Below are 17,328 nucleotides of genomic sequence, written 5' to 3' on the forward strand. Positions count from 1 at the left end.
GAAAGTTAACAAGGATATCCAGGAATTGAACTCATCTCTGCACCAAGCGGACCTAATAGACATCTATAGAACTCTCTACCCCAAGTCAACAGAATATACATTCTTCTCAGCACCACATCACACTTATTCCAAAATTGACCACATAATTGGAAGTAAAGCACTCCTCAGCAAATGTAAAAGAACAGAAATTATAACAAACTGTCTCTCTGACCACAGTGCAATCAAACTAGAACTCAGGACTAAGAAACTCAATCAAAACCGCTCAACTACATGGAAACTGAACAACCTGCTCCTGAATGACTACTGGGTACATAACGAAATGAAAGCAGAAATAAAGATGTTCTTTGAATCCAATGAGAACAAAGATACAACATACCAGAATCTCTGGGACACATTTAAAGCAGTGTGTAGAGGGAAATTTATAGCACTAAGTGCCCACAAGAGAAAGCAGGAAAGATCTAAAATTGACACTCTAACATCACAATTACAAGAACTAGAGAGGCAAGAGCAAACACATTCAAAAGCTAGCAGAAAGCAAGAAATAACTAAGATCAGAGCAGAACTGAAGGAGATAGAGACACAAAAAACCCTCCAAAAAATCAATGAATCCAGGAGTTGGTTTTTTGAAAAGATCAACAAAATTGACAGACTGCTAGCAAGGCTAATAAAGAAGAAAAGAGAGAGGAATCAAATAGACGCAATAAAAAATGATAAAGGGGATATCACCACCGACCCCACAGAAATACAAACTACCGTCAGAGAATACTATAAACACCTCTACGCAAATCAACTAGAAAATCTAGAAGAAATGGATAATTTCCTGGACACGTACACTCTTCCAAGACTAAACCAGGAAGAAGTTGAATCCCTGAATAGACCAATAGCAGCCTCTGAAATTGAGGCAACAATTAATAGCCTGCCCACCAAAAAAAGCCCAGGACCAGATGGATTCACAGCTGAATTCTACCAGAGGTACAAGGAGGAGCTGGTACCATTCCTTCTGAAACTATTCCAATCAATAGAAAAAGAGGGAATCCTCCCTAACTCATTTTATGAGGCCAGCATCATCCTGATACCAAAGCCTGGCAGAGACACAACAAAAAAAGAGAATTTTAGACCAATCTCCCTGATGAACATCGATGCAAAAATCCTCAATAAAATACTGGCAAACCGGATTCAGCAGCACATCAAAAAGCTTATCCACCATGATCAAGTGGGCTTCATCCCTGGGATGCAAGGCTGGTTCAACATTCGCAAATCAATCAACGTAATCCAGCATATCAACAGAACCAAAGACAAGAACCACATGATTATCTCAATAGATGCAGAAAAGGCTTTTGACAAAATTCAACAGCCCTTCATGCTAAAAACGCTCAACAAATTCGGTATTGATGGAACGTACCTCAAAATAATAAGAGCTATTTATGACAAACCCACAGCTAATATCATACTGAATGGGCAAAAACTGGAAAAGTTCCCTTTGAAAACTGGCACAAGACAGGGATGCCCTCTCTCACCACTCCTATTCAACATAGTGTTGGAAGTTCTGGCTAGGGCAATCAGGCAAGAGAAAGAAATCAAGGGTATTCAGTTAGGAAAAGAAGAAGTCAAATTGTCCCTGTTTGCAGATGACATGATTGTGTATTTAGAAAACCCCATCGTCTCAGCCCAAAATCTTCTTAAGCTGATAAGCAACTTCAGCAAAGTCTCAGGATACAAAATTAATGTGCAAAAATCACAAGCATTCTTATACACCAGTAACAGACAAGCAGAGAGCCAAATCAGGAATGAACTTCCATTCACAATTGCTTCAAAGAGAATAAAATACCTAGGAATCCAACTTACAAGGGATGTAAAGGACCTCTTCAAGGAGAACTACAAACCACTGCTCAGTGAAATCAAAGAGGACACAAACAAATGGAAGAACATACCATGCTCATGGATAGGCAGAATCAATATTGTGAAAATGGCCATACTGCCCAAGGTAATTTATAGATTCAATGCCATCCCCATCAAGCTACCAATGAGTTTCTTCGCCGAATTGGAAAAAACTGCTTTAAAGTTCATATGGAACCAAAAAAGAGCCCGTATTGCCAAGACAATCCTAAGTCAAAAGGACAAAGCCGGAGGCGTCACGCTACCTGACTTCAAACTATACTACAAGGCTACAGTAACCAAAACAGCATGGTACTGGTACCAAAACAGAGATATAGACCAATGGAACAGAACGGAGCCTTCAGAAATAATGCCACACATCTACAACCATCTGATATTTGACAAACCTGAGAAAAACAAGAAATGGGGAAAGGATTCCCTATTTAATAAATGGTGCTGGGAAAATTGGCTAGCCATAAGTAGAAAGCTGAAACTGGATCCTTTCCTTACTCCTTATACGAAGATTAATTCAAGATGGATTAGAGACTTAAATGTTAGACCTAATACCATAAAAACCCTAGAAGAAAATCTAGGTAGTACCATTCAGGACATAGGCATGGGCAAGGACTTCATGTCTAAAACACCAAAAGCAATGGCAGCAAAAGCCAAAATTGACAAATGGGATCTCATTAAACTAAAGAGCTTCTGCACAGCAGTAGTGAATCTTAATGAGAAAAGTGTCCTCCTTAAATTGAGTGTAAATTACTTTAAAAAAAATCTAACTACAGATGAAACTTACTTTTAAAAATATAATCTTGCAATTCATTTATTAAAATTTTGTTAATTGAATTAGGTTTTCCATTGATTTGCACTATTATATTAGAGATGTGTTCTTATGGTAAGAAATTTGACCAAAAATGAATAAATATCACAACTTAGAAATGCAGAGTATTTTGGGTTACATATTCAAAAAGAAAATATTTTGCTGAAATAATATGTAAAAATGTATTTGTAAAGTTTTCTGCATTCCTGTATGTGAATTAGAAAAATAATACCTTAATCACATAGCTTTTATCAGCAAAAATTAAGTAAGACTTTAAATGTTATAAATTTCACAGTACTCTGCAATATTTTTATCATCATCCCCTTTACAAACAATGTGGCTATATCTGTAGTTTGCCTTGCTTGCTATACAAATGCTCAGATGACCATCTGTACAAAATGGTGCTCAGAATCATTTACATTTCTCTTTCTCTTCTAAGTTATTTCATTACCTGTTTAGCAATAATTTCACATAAAGACAATAACATCTATTTTGCTTAACTTTTCTATTGATATCTAGTTTCCAACAACATTTTAGCTTTCTGTTTACTTTTAAAATGTAGTTTGCAACATAGCAAGTGAGTTCCTCTTTCAGTAAAGATTGAAGACAGAGAATTTGGGTCATCTGGCCTAGAGTGTTTAATAGTTTAAAAAGTATCAGTCTGGTTTCAAAGTGGAAAAAGTAACATAAAGATGTTGAGCTGACCCCTTCTCACTTTATTTATATGGATCATCTCATGATTCTACTTCAGACGTAATAGCAGAAGCTGGATTCTCTTCATGCTACAATCATGTAAGAGATGTTGCTAAAATGTACATTTGTCATATTCGTTTAAATACATCCACAAATGATTTATTCTTTCCATTCTGTCTTCTCCATTCCACTACTACCATAACTTGAGTCAGGTGGACTTTTCTCTCCCTGGACCATATATCCCAATAATTTAATATAACTACACATAACACCAATCATTTCACACGAGATGTTGATCTAATCTTCTACTTACCTCACTAACCTTATATTCTTGAAAACAACTCTAATCATATTACTACAAAAATATCAATAGCTCATTACTTAAGCAATAAAATTCAAACTCTTAAATCTATAAGTGAAGTTCTACTGTCATTGACCCTTGCTTTTCATCCAGACCCCAATTCTTCCTGACACTCCCATGAAACTGGAGTACTTACTGTTACTTGTCAGTACCATTCCAGCACTCCTACCTCCATTTGTGCACTTGTGCTAGTCCTGGGTATGCTGCCTCCTTCTTCCCACACTGATGATCACAGCCAAATAGAAGGTCATTCATTGATTTTTTTACTATCAAAACATTTAATTATTCACTTAAGATAATGGCCTCCACTTCATCCAAGCTGCTGCAAATTATAGGATTCCACTTTCCATTCTATGTATCCCCTAAATCTATCAAAATAAAAGCAAATAATTTAATGTTCATTTGCTTGATTTATTTCTGTCTTAAATTATTTGGAGTACTAGTAAAAGAACGAGATTAGATTCAGACAATCTCTAAGGCTCCTAAAGTTCAAAAATTCTATTCCAGGCACTCAGAATGTCATGACAAAATGTGAATATTTCTGTTGATTAAAGTGGTATATTAAAGCTTGTGTTTGACTGAAAGTGTATCACTGGATGAATTTTCACAATGTAAACACACCCAAGTAACCAGCACCCAAAGAGACAGAATGTCAGCAGCACCCCACAAAAGACCTCTAGTAACCCCTTCCAGTAGGTAACTGCTATCTTGACTTGTAAAAACACAAATTAACTGGAAAGTTTGGGAACATCAAGGACATGGAATTTCTCTCACAGTTTGTACTGTTTTGTGTCTGGCTTGTTGTCATTGTTGTTTAACATTATGTTTGTGAGATTCATCCAAACAAACAAACAAAGGTTGTGTTTGAAAGACATTTGCCAATATTTGTTTTTAAGTTACTGTCAATACTTGAAAAGATCACTAGATGTAGATGTTCTTAGCCTTCCAAGGTACCATGATTTCTTAATTTCCTGCTCTACCTAGCACAGAAAGCACCTAATTCTTATTAAACACAATCAGCAAACTGTAGAATTATAATAATACTGTTAAAAAATCTAGTTCTCAGCCAGGTGCGGTGGCTCACGCCTGTAATCCCAGCACTTTGGGAGGCTGAGGTGGGCGGATCACCCAAGGTCAGGAGTTTGAGACCAACCTGGCCAACATGGCAAACTCCATCTCTACTAAAACTACAAAAATTAGCCAGGTGTGGTGGCAGGTGCATATAATCCCAGTTACTCAGGAGGCTGAGGCAGGAGAATCGCTGGAATCCAGGAGGTGGAAGTTGCAATGAGCCAAGATTATGCCATTGCCACTGCACTCCAGTCTGGGCAACAAGAGCGAGACTACATTTAAAAAAAAAAAAACAAAAAAAAGCTACTTCCCATTTAATAACTCTCTAAAAAATCTAGATCCCTTAAATTAAATTATCCTGTTTAGGCCACAGTGGTAAATATTTAGCAAACTACAAAATATTTAGAAAACACTATACAGAAAATGTTGCTTCAGAAAATAGTCCACACATCTTTGAGAAGCTAATTTTTTTTAGGTTTAATATAATGACTTCAGACATCCCAAAAGATGTAGTCAGACCTTATAAACTGATAAGCACAATTGTTTTGAACTGAAGGTTTTTCTTATCTATAGCTTCTCAATTACAGTTCAAAAACTAAGGGAAAGTGGCTGTTCATATTTCAGTTTTCTGAACAGTTTAGATTTGGATCAAACTCTGACACTTTAAAGATCGACTTTGTTAAAACTTTGACAATACTTGATGGATCCCAAAAGAGAGGAGATTCAAATCATTAGAATAGGTTCTATGGGCAAGAAAAATGAACTGAAATCAATTCAACATCTCCAGATGAATTTCCGTCATTTTCACAGCAGTTCAGAAGACAGAAGATAGATCTTTACCCTTTATTCATTTATTCATTCAGCCAACAAATATTATTGAACGTATACTGTGTGTGCCAAACACTGTTTGGAACAATGTGCTCCAGCAGTGAACAAGTAGGCAAAAGTCCCTACCTCACGGAGCACACATTCTAGCAAGAGAAGAAAGATACAATTAATAAATAAATTATACACTAACTTAAAAGGCAGTATTTACTACAGGAAATAGAAAAAAAGATATCTGGGTGAAATGGTGGCATGATTTAAAATAAGATAACCAAGGAAGGCCTAATGGATGCTGTGGTTCTTGAGCAGAGCAGTCTCACTCTTTTTATTTGCCAGGCACCCCTGGTAGCCAAGAAAGGAGCTGCTCGTTTCAGGTAGGTGTTTCTCCTTGGCTTGGAAAACTCTGCCCTGTAGGGAGTGGGACTCGGCAAGATGGGAAGAAGAACTGGCACCTCTAAAAGAACAAACACAGGGCAGGGGTCCATTCATTTCCCACATTTGAAAGTAGTGCTGGGGGACAGACATGAAGAAGATGAGGGAGATAAATAGGGGCACATCTCAGGAAAAACATCCCGAGCTGAGGGCACCACAAAGGCTCTGAGACCAAAAATGCCTGGCAAATTTGAAGAAGCTAGAGTTGAGGCAGAGTCATCTGAGGGCAAATGGTGGGAGATGCGGTCAGCATGTAATAAGGGACAGAAGAGCGGGATTCCGCAAAGGCTTTTAAGGACTGTCTTCTCATCTAAGTGAAGTAGGGTGGGGGTGGTTGCTATAGGATTTTGATCAAAGGAATGATGCAATCAATTCTGTGTTTTAAAGAATCATGATAAATATCAGAAAGTACTAAAGAAAAGCTTAGTAAACATCTTTAAGTAAATATTTTAATCTACTTGCATTCTCATTCAGGGTGTCATCTCTTTACATCAATTGTTACTTGCATAGATAGTTCTGTGGGCTTGGAGAAAAGAAGAGGGTTTTGTTTTACTTGCAAGTAGATGCATGGTTTTGGAAAAAGCCCTGCATCTCTCTGCACTTTTTTGTCCTTATCTTTAAAATTAACCTATTAGGCCAAATGGTCAAATATTATATCTTAATTTGTGAAAAAGGTACTGAAAATGTGCACTACGAAGTTTATTGAATTATTCTGATTTTCAAAACTTAGTTTAAACATTTTCCATCTAACTTTAGGCTTTAAGCAACTTTGAAAATCAATGATTTCATTTTGGCAAAAGTTTAGGAGTTCATTCTGATATTAATAACATTGCTGTGCTCCTCAAAATAGAGCTTTTTGGTTGCCTATTGCAGATGGGAATATTTTTCTGTGCTTTCTCTGTGTACTATAAATAAAGTTCATTATTAAACTCATAATAGAAACATTTATTGAGAGGAAACTACATACTTCATTTAAAATAAGAAAGAGTAAACAGCATATATCACTTTTCTACTAAAAATAGGTTAATTGAAAATATCTGAATGCTTATAATTTCAATATTCCTGAGATATTATTGTTTATAAGCATCTTAAAGCAGAATGTAACTTTGTGATCATACAGCAACTAATAAAAGAAAATTTACATAAACTCTAGCATTGATCAATCCTAGAAATTGTTCTTGGAAACATTCAAGTGACTTTCTCAACTGGAGTAAATTTTTAAAGTAATATTAACGTAATAGTTTAGCACACTTATGAGTCACATCATTGGCACAGTCATTGCAGTCTGGATATAAATGCAACCTGATGTTAAGAGCATTTTCTACACCTTGGAATAAACTATTTGGGAGAATGTATTTTTTTATTTTCTCATCCGAGTGCCCACTCCAAGTCCTCATAGTCAGCTCTGTTTGACCACCACTTTTAAGCGCATAACTGCTCCGTAACTCGCACATGAATAGCAACTTCAGAAGAGAGCCCTGTTCATTGAACAAGTTGGTGAATAAAATTTGGGGAAAATTAAGGCTCTCAAGCGCTGATCAACATTTCCCTTGGCATCCTATTAGTCTCATGCTGTAACTGCCTGACAATAAGACTGTGCAATTATCTTACAATTACAGCTTCAAGATTTTAACCTGAATGGGTTTGCTGGATCCCACTTTCATTATTTTTGCCATATGTTATACTAATGAATGTTTTGTTGTATTCTTTCTTAGCCAAGTCTTTCTCCTGAGACTAGGAAGTCAAAACAGTAATATCTAATCTACTGTATAATGAGAAAGATATATTAATCATTTGATAGTTTCTTTCCTTGCTTTCTTTTTTTCCTTTTTCATGACTGACTAGCGGCTATTAGACCTTTTCTGTGGAAGTTAATTAGATAGGAATTTTTAGAAAATAAAATAGAAGAAAAGAGGAAGAACATCTTAAGAGGAGGAAGAAAAGTGAGTAGAGAAAGAGGGAAAAAGAAAGAAGTAATATGAGAGATAAAAATTATGATACAAGAAAAACTGTGGTTAAAAAGAAAACAACTCTCTGATTTGCTTCCCATTTCATCTGTCAGGCTAACTATGAGTTTAAAATCTTTATATTTTATCAAAAGAAATATATTACTGCTCATTTTTAGAATAAAAAATGGACAAAATTAGAAAGCTATCTTATATTTTTATTCATTTATTCCTGTCTCAAACCATATTCTTTACTAGAACTCCAAAATTTTGAATTAGAGCTCACACCTTGAACCATAAAATTAGTGAATATATTCAGGTTTCTTAATTTTGTATTTAACAGTGTACTTACTTCATCATGAAAATCTTACCTTGAGTATCTGTTTCTATACCAAATTTCATTCACTTATTCACTCATTCATATTCACCTATTCAGGCACTTAACCTATCAGAAATGTTGCTTATTTTATACCACATTCATATAGGAAATCAGGGATTTGTTTGACTTAACATCAAATTCTGAAAATTTATTTCTGGTCAAATATCTACAGCATGGGGGAAAGTTTATTCTGAGAGCTTATTCAGAATAAAAGATAGAATAAAAGATAAATACCATTTTGTTTCTAGACAGAAATAGAAATAAGAAAAAGAAAAAAAAAATCACCCTACAAAGAATCTTTGATAGTCTGATTTCCTCAAACCAACTACATCATATGTTTAAGATTTAAAATGTCCCAGAAATAGTTCTTACACCAATCAAAACATATTTCAGCATAAAAAAATATAAATAGATCAGTGGAAACAGAGCCTAGTATATGTAAAAAACTCAATATGCAATAAAGCAAACATAACAATTCAATGAGAAAAGAATTGACTATTTTAGATGTGCTATTGGGAAAACTCACCATGTACTGAGAAAACAGAAGTCAGCTTAGATTTTCATCTCTGTCTTTACACAAAGAAAGTCTAGTTGAACAATGAGTTTGGATTGGTGGAAGAAATAACAAAGATAAACATATTATACCCTGTAGAAAACTAGATGTGAATATATCAAGATGAAAAATAGTATTTCCAAAAACAAGGAAAAATTAAGAAAAAACATTTACTATCTAAAACTTCAAGATATCAGCATGCAAATTAAAATGTAAAATGACAAATATATTCACAATATACATGGCTGAATGTTTAATAACCTTACTATATGATGAAATTCTATAAATAACTAAGAAGAGTATGTGTACCTCAGTAAGGAAAAAAGGAGGTAAAGAAAAACAAGACACCAAAATCCAATGAAAAGTGCATTATTAAATAAATTCATGTGTATTTTAATTATATTAAAAGATTTGTATTTGAGAATGATCAAAACAATATAAAAGTAACACATTCCATTTTTTCTAACTGCATGGGCTATGGTGAAATAATGCTACATTTCTACTATGGAAATGTTGCTGTAAATATCATAGCTTCCGCAAGTAATTCCATGCAATGAGTGAGTGTTCATCGTAAAATTTCAGTGAAAAAACAGAATCAATTTAGAGTATTTTTTTTTCTAATTCTTCATAGATAGTTAAGTAGATAGATGATAAATAAATAAGGGCTGGAATGAAATACATTTGACCCTGGAACAACATGGATTTGAACTGTACAGGTCCACTCATATGCAGATTCTTTTCAACAGAACTAAAATCAAAAATACAGTATTAGCAGGATGTGAAACTTGCATATACCGAGGCCCAGCTTTTCTATACACAGGTTCCACTGGGCAAATTGGGATACTTGAGTATGTATGGATTTATGTATATATATGGAGGTCCTGGAACCAATCCACAGTGAGGGAAGACCCTACCTAACAATGTAAACAGTGATGGTGTGTTGATGATGACATTACGCCTGGTTTCTATTTTTTAAATATACATTTAAATTTATTTATTTATTTATTTATTTAGATGGAATTTCGCTCTTGTTGCCCAGGCTGGAGGACAATGGCATGATCTCGACTCACCATAACCACCACCTCCTGGGTCCAAGCAATTTTCCCATCTCAGCCTCCCGAGCAGCTGGGATTAAAGGCATGCACCACCACAACCAGCTAATTTTGTATTTTTAGTAGAGATGGGGTTCCTCCATGTTGGTCAGGCTGGTCTTGAACTCCCGACATTAGGTGATTCGCCTGCCTCAGCTTACAGGCGTGAGCCACTGTGCCTGGCCTAAAATTTGAATTTCTTAATTTAACTTTTTACTTATTAATTTATATTTTTCTATACTTAAAACAAGGATATTACAGTTATAATAAAGAATCGATAAATATTTTTAATAAAAATACATCATCCTCCAGCTGTCCTTTTCTGCCTTCACATGCCAGATGGACTTTACAAAATCAACCAACATGAAATGTGAAGATTTGGAAATGAGTGCATTTGACCCTGAGATAGTCTGCTTCTTTTCTCAGACCACACTCAGGCCACACTTTCCTTCTACTTCACCATCAATACCCACTTCACAATTTGTGGGCATGTCTGGCTTCTGAACTAGACTCCAAGATCCTTCAAGAGCATGAAACTCTCTGCTTCTACCCTTATCCAGCTGTCCCCACCTCCCTCATCATAATCTTCAGACATTACAGCAGCCAGAAGGCCTCTTTAAATTTACGTCAGATTATGTCACTCTTCTGCTCAAAAGCCTCTGATGGTGTCTTTTCAATGAGAGTAAAATCATCTTCTTGCAATAGCTTACAACTCTGTTTGGCCCATCATTATTTCCTCTCCACTTTCACAATTTCCTCTACTCTCTCCCTTGTTCTCTTTACTGCAAGTATTCTAGTATATTTCTTGATCTTCAACCTTTCCTGGGTTGGTTGCACCACAGGGCCTTAGCAGAGGCTATATAAACGCTTATTGAAATCACCCCATTTACAATCACACCCCCGTAGTCCTCACAATCCCTTTTACTTTGGTTTACTTTTCTCACTAGCACTTATCACCTAATAAACTTTAAAGTTTAGCTATATATTGTGTTTTTGTTTGACTTTGCTACCAGTATGCAAATTCAGTGAGGTTTGGGAGTTTTATTTCTTTTATCTATTATTATCTACAGTGCCTAAAATAGTGCTTGCCTTGTAGTATTTGTTGACAAAACAAAAGTTTATAGTACCAGCCCTTAAAATAGGAGGAAACACACATATAGAATATATATTTAACAAATGTTTTTACCAAAAATTTAAAAATCACTTTATATAAATTATTTATCTTTATCAACTTCAAGATGTTTCTTGCATCTCCCACCTTCAAAGTCTTTATTAAAAGGGGGTTGAGGGAAATAGGACAGCTTCTACATTCGACAATGTAATACCAAATTTTATTATATTTTTAATAATCTTGTTTCCTCATTTGAAGTACAAAATTTAGGAGATAAAAAGTAAGATCTATTTTTTTACCATTACATTAGAACAATTTTTTGGTAGAATACCATCAGAGATCTCTTATCTCATCAAAAATTATTACATGTTTTTGTCTTTTGCTTTAATTTATAGAATGGATATATACAATGCCGATATTTTCTCAATAATTTGTTTCCAGGGAAATGTTTCTCTCCTACCCAAGATATTGGTGTTAAATTAGAAAAGTTGGATGATAAATGAGAGTAGCAAAGTTGAAAGCTGGTTGTTTATTTTTATTTTTTTATTATTATTATTTTTTATTATACTTTAAGTTCTAGGGTACATGTGCATAACGTGCAGGTTTGTTACATATGTATATATGTGCCATGTTGGTGTGCTGCACCCGTCAACTCATCAGCACCCATCAATTCATCATTTATATCAGGTATAACTCCCCAATGCAATCCCTCCCCCCTCCCCCCTCCCCATGATAGGCCCCACTGTGTGATGTTCCCCTTCCCGAGTCCAAGTGACAGACTGGATTAAGAAAATGTGGCACATATACACCATGGAATACTATGCAGCCATAAAAAAGGATGAGTTTGCGTCCTTTGTAGGGACATGGATGTAGCTGGAAACCATCATTCTTAGCAAACTATCACAAGAAGAGAAAACCAAACACCGCATGTTCTCACTCATAGGTGGGAACTGAACAATGAAAGCTGGTTGTTTAATTAGGAATAGATAATCTCATGCAATAAGAACAGACTAATTCAGTATGATTTGTAAATCTCTCTGTAAATCAGAGTCAATAACTCACATACCATGTTAACTCATATACTTACAATGCTCAGATTGAATGTTAACATGGTATGTGAGCTATTTCTTCTGAGTTAATATGGTATGTGAGTTATTTACTCTAGGTCCTACAATAGGGACAGAATACAAAAGTGCAACCAGGAATTATCTTATATGAAGCCCCCTGAGCACTGTTGTGCCCCCCAGCCTAGTGCTGTGAGGGGCAGTGAGTTGCATTTAGGGACAGTTGGGACTCCTGGGTGCCGGTGGAATCCTCCTTACACAGTAGCAGCATTGGCCGTCAAATTTCAGGACATCTACATAAAGTACTGCGGGTTGGTGAATGAGTGGAGCAACTTTGAAGGGAGTCTCAGTGATCCTCTTTCCCAATGTTAAAGCTGATCAGTTCCTAAAGGTTGGCTTAGCTCATCAGCCCTGTTTTTATTCTATCTTGAAGAACCTTCACATTAATTTAAAGTTTAGTATGGCATATAGTATAAATATGCTACCCATTCAAAATCCTAAAAGCCAACTAACCAAGATAAGGGTCTTGTCTAGTTTCCAGAAGTTTAACAGGACAAATTCTCCAAGATTTGGGAAATGATGAGTACAATTACATGCCCCAATTTACATCATAGGTTCACATCCCTAGCTACTCTCTTCCCCCAGAATGAGGCTTTAACATGATTGACACATAAACTTACGTAATACTGGGGAGACTGAACTACAAAGAGATTGACCTTTGTTTACACCTGAGAGGGTTCTCCTGACACCTTTAGCTTATTCTTGTTCTTAGAAGGGGAGGTTCCAATTTCAACATAACTACAACTTACATCTTATCCTAGCAAAAATTTACTGAAAAACATATGTATGTTATCTGGTCATAAAATAGACTATTTTGTGAAAATAGTCTGCATGCTGAATTGTGCTTTCACCACCAAATGACAGACAAAATCAACAGATTGTTCATCTTATGCTTTGGTATAATTATTTAATTAACTTAAAATTGCATAAAGCTATCCTAGCCTACAAACAGTGGGCAATTAAAAAAAAGTATTGTAAGAATAAGATATTTAAAATACATTCATGGAGCAATCCCTAAGTTTAGCTTGAAGGAGTTTATTTTACATCAATAAATTTCTACCTGGTTATCAATTGTCCTCAGAAATGCTGTATTAGCTCACCATTAAATCTAAAAAAGTAATATTCAAAATGAGCATTGAATTTTTCTTTCTTAACATAAAACATTTGACATGACCTGTTTCTCTGTTTTTGCCACAGGCAAACAATGTGACTTATTAGTCTCTCTCTCTAAAAAAAAAAAAAAAAAAAAAAAAAAAAAGGCACAACCCCAAACAAAACAGAAAGCTGAACATCTGGAGAAAATCTAGTACCCTAAGATTAATTATACAATGTAGTAGCAGGTGGTGCTAAGAACTATTAAGCAGATTTAATAAAAAGGGCAAATATCTCTAATTCCATTTCTTCCAATAAATTCCTACAAGCAGGTGCAACAGCACAGCTTAGTTTTCTCCTGTTAAGTAAAAAGAGCTGTTATTTTTTTTCTTTTTAGAATCTTTGGGCCATTACTGCAATTAAAATATCACTGTACACTATGTTTTATTTTTATCAATGAAAGGAAATGTAAACAATGCATAATCAAAGTATCTAAATTTCTGAAACAACTGTTGATATGCTGACAGATTATGTGGATGAAAACAAACCAGTCTAAATATAAAGCTACTTTTCTTTTCATTAAAAGGAGTTAATGTCTTTTGAAGCTAAATCCAAATAATAAAAATATCTTAAGAAAACAGCCTTTTAATTTTAAAATGAAAGAAAATCCTTGTTCTCAGAGTATGTATGCATTTTATTTTTTTAATGTCACTTAAACTTCACAGGTCTCAATTTTCTCATTTCTGAAGTAAGAATAGACAATTTGATCTCTCCATATTTTAAAAATGGCCTAATTCTAAGCTTTTTTGGTAATTTTCTTTTAAAAATAATGAATGCCCATCTTTTCCATCTTTCATTCTGAAATGGCCAAATAATACAAGGTCAAGACAGGATGCGGAATCTGAATTCAGCTGGATTGACACGTCTATAAGTGGAGATTAAGTTTTAATTACTGGCAATCATTGAAAACACTAAGGGTAATAGAGTCAGAAATACTGCATGATAACTTAAATGTTGTGACTACTGTGATGGTTAGCACCGAGTGTCAACTTCATTCGATTGAAGGATGCAAAGAATCGATCCTGGGCATGTCATCGAGGGTGTTGTCGAAGGAGATTAACATTTGAGTCAGTGGTCTAGGAAAGGCAGACCTACCCTTAATCTGGGTGGGCACCATCTAATCAGCTGCCAGCACAGCTAGAATATAAAGCAGGCAGAAAAACGTGAAAAAATGAGACTGGCTTAGCCTCCCAGCCTATATGTTTCTCCTGTGCTTGGTGCTTCCTGGCCTCAAACATTGGACTCAGTTTTTCAGTTTGGGGACTTGGACTGGCTCTCCTTGCACCTCAGCTTGCCAACGGCCTATTGTGGGACCTTGTGATCTTGTGAGTTAATACTTAATAAACTCTCCTTTATATATATTGTATATGTATTTATATATATCATATATATAGGATATTAAGGATGAAGGTCTTTCATTGGTACTAGGGTTTCTGGAGTTGGCTACTTAATATGATTAGACTCCAAAAATACTAAGGACTCTACTTCTAATAGGATGGAGCATGCTAATAGTCCTTGATGTGAACTGTTTAGAGAGTTATGCAAAATAAATGCATGTGATACTTCTGATACACTGCTAAAGAGAGGCAAGGAGTTTAGTGACTCTACGTGTACTACCTTTTACCATATGTGGTGAACCAAGGACATAATGAAGCTGGTTGGTTGTTCATAAGTTCAGTGGACAAAGTGATAAATTAAAATAATGAACTCAGACATTCTAATTCCTGCTACAGAAGCAGATACTGAGCCTCAAATCTGCTAAGATTGCCCTGAGTGAGAGTCTTATCTGAAATTGTGCAAAAACAGACACAAGCTCTTACCATGAGAGTGGCCGACCTGTAATGAAAGGGGCATGCACAGCCTTGTCAGGTATCTATTGTTAAAGTGAGAGCATTGATTGGAAAAGAATGGGACCCTACCCTGCAACTTAGAATAGGGATGTGTGGGAGGACTCTGATGAAGCTGGGGGTCACTGAGTTTCTAAACTCTGATAAACCTTTTTTATCAGAAGAAACAACTTCCCCATCTCCAATAGAGGTAACATCCCCTCCCTGACCCACACTGCCATCAGCCTTTCCACCTTTATCTGAGGAGATAAACCCTGCACTGCCTGAGACAACAGTGATGGCCTCCCCTGAGGCAGTTGCCAGACAAGGTCATGTTGATTCCCCTAAGGAGCCACCCCCAATATCCTTGTTTGCTTCTAGACCTATAACTAGACTAACGTCCCGGTGGACCTCTAGAGGTGAGGTTGAGACTGTGACCCATGAGGAAGTATGCTACACTCAAAAAGAACTGCTCGAGTTTTCCAATTTATATAAGCAGAAATTTGAAGAACAGGCATGGGAATTGATATTAAGGATGTAGAATAATGGTGGAAGAAACATAGAGTTGGATCAGGCTGAATTTATTTATTTGGGCCCACTAAGTAGGGACTCTACATTTAATGTTTCACCTTGAGGAGTTAAAAATGGTTCTAAGAGTTTATTTGCTTGGTTAGCTGAAACATGGATTGAAAGATAGCTGTGGCTGGGCATGGTGGTTCACACCTGTAATCCCAGCACTTTGAGAGGCTGAGGTGGGCAGATTACAAGGTCAGGAGTTTAAGACCAGCCTGGACAACATAGTGAAACCCCATCTCTACTAAAAATACAAAAAAACTTAACTGAGCATGGTGGTGGGCACCTGGAATTTCAGCTACTTGGGAGGCTGAGGTAGGAAAATTGCTTGAACTCAGGAGGCGGAGGTTGCAGTGAGCCAAAATCACACCATTGCACTCTAGCCTGGGTGACAAGAGTGAAACTTCGCTTCAAAAAACAAACAAACAAAAAATAGATGGCCCACTGTGAGTGAGCTGGAAATGCCTGATCTCCCTTGGTTTAATGTAGAAGAAGGGATCCAAAGGCTTGGGTGATTGGGATGGTGGAATGGATTAGTCCCTTCAGTCCTACTCATTCCAACTAGGAGGGTCCAAAAGATATACTCATGACCAATGCCTTGTGAAATAAATTTGTGAAGGCAGCACTTGCGTCTTTGAAGAGTCCTGTAATTGCTCTTCTCTGTATGTCAGATCTAACTGTGGAAACCACAGTCACTCAACTACAAAATTTAAATACAATGGGAATAATTGGATCCTGAGGTGGCAGGGCCAAGTGGTGGCACTCAATCATCAAAGGCAAGGTAAATATAGCTACCATAATAGACAGCAGAGGAAAAGCAGCAATCAAAATGATATGATTTACATAGAGCTCTGGCATTGGCTAATTAATCACAGTGTTCCTAGAAGTGAAATTAATAGGAAGCTTATGCAAGCAGAAAACTGCTAGGTCAAATGGATTAAAGGTTAATTTGAATTATAAAAACAGAGTATCATGGCCCCTCAATCAATTTTCAGACTTGAGTCAGTTTACAGACACAGAAAGCCTTGAATGAAGGGAAGGCCGGGTTCCTTTGAGGAAAGAGACCTCTACATTACCAACAATTTGTGCAGTGACTCTTTCTCCCATCCTTCCACAAGGAGACCCCCAACCTTTTACCAGGGTAACTGTGCATTGTGGAAGGGGAAATGGTCAGACATTTCAGAGACTACTGGACACTGGCTCTGAGCTGACGTTGATTCCAGGGGACCCAAAACGTCATCGTGCTCCTCCAGTTAAAGTAGAGGCTTATGGAGGTCAGGTAATTAATGGATTTTTAGCTCAAGTCCCACTTACAGTGGGTCCAGTCTGTTCCTGGATTCATCCTGTGGTCATTTTCCCAGTGTCAGAATGCATAATTGGCATTGGCATAGACATACTTAGCAGATGGCAATACCCCCAAATTGGCTCTCTGACTGGTAGGGTGAGGGCTACTATGGTGGGAAAGGCTAAATGGAAGCCATTAGAGCTGCCTA

The sequence above is a fragment of the Piliocolobus tephrosceles genome, chromosome 2 (genome assembly GCF_002776525.5).
Source record: "Piliocolobus tephrosceles isolate RC106 chromosome 2, ASM277652v3, whole genome shotgun sequence".
Taxonomy (NCBI): Eukaryota; Metazoa; Chordata; class Mammalia; order Primates; family Cercopithecidae; genus Piliocolobus; species Piliocolobus tephrosceles.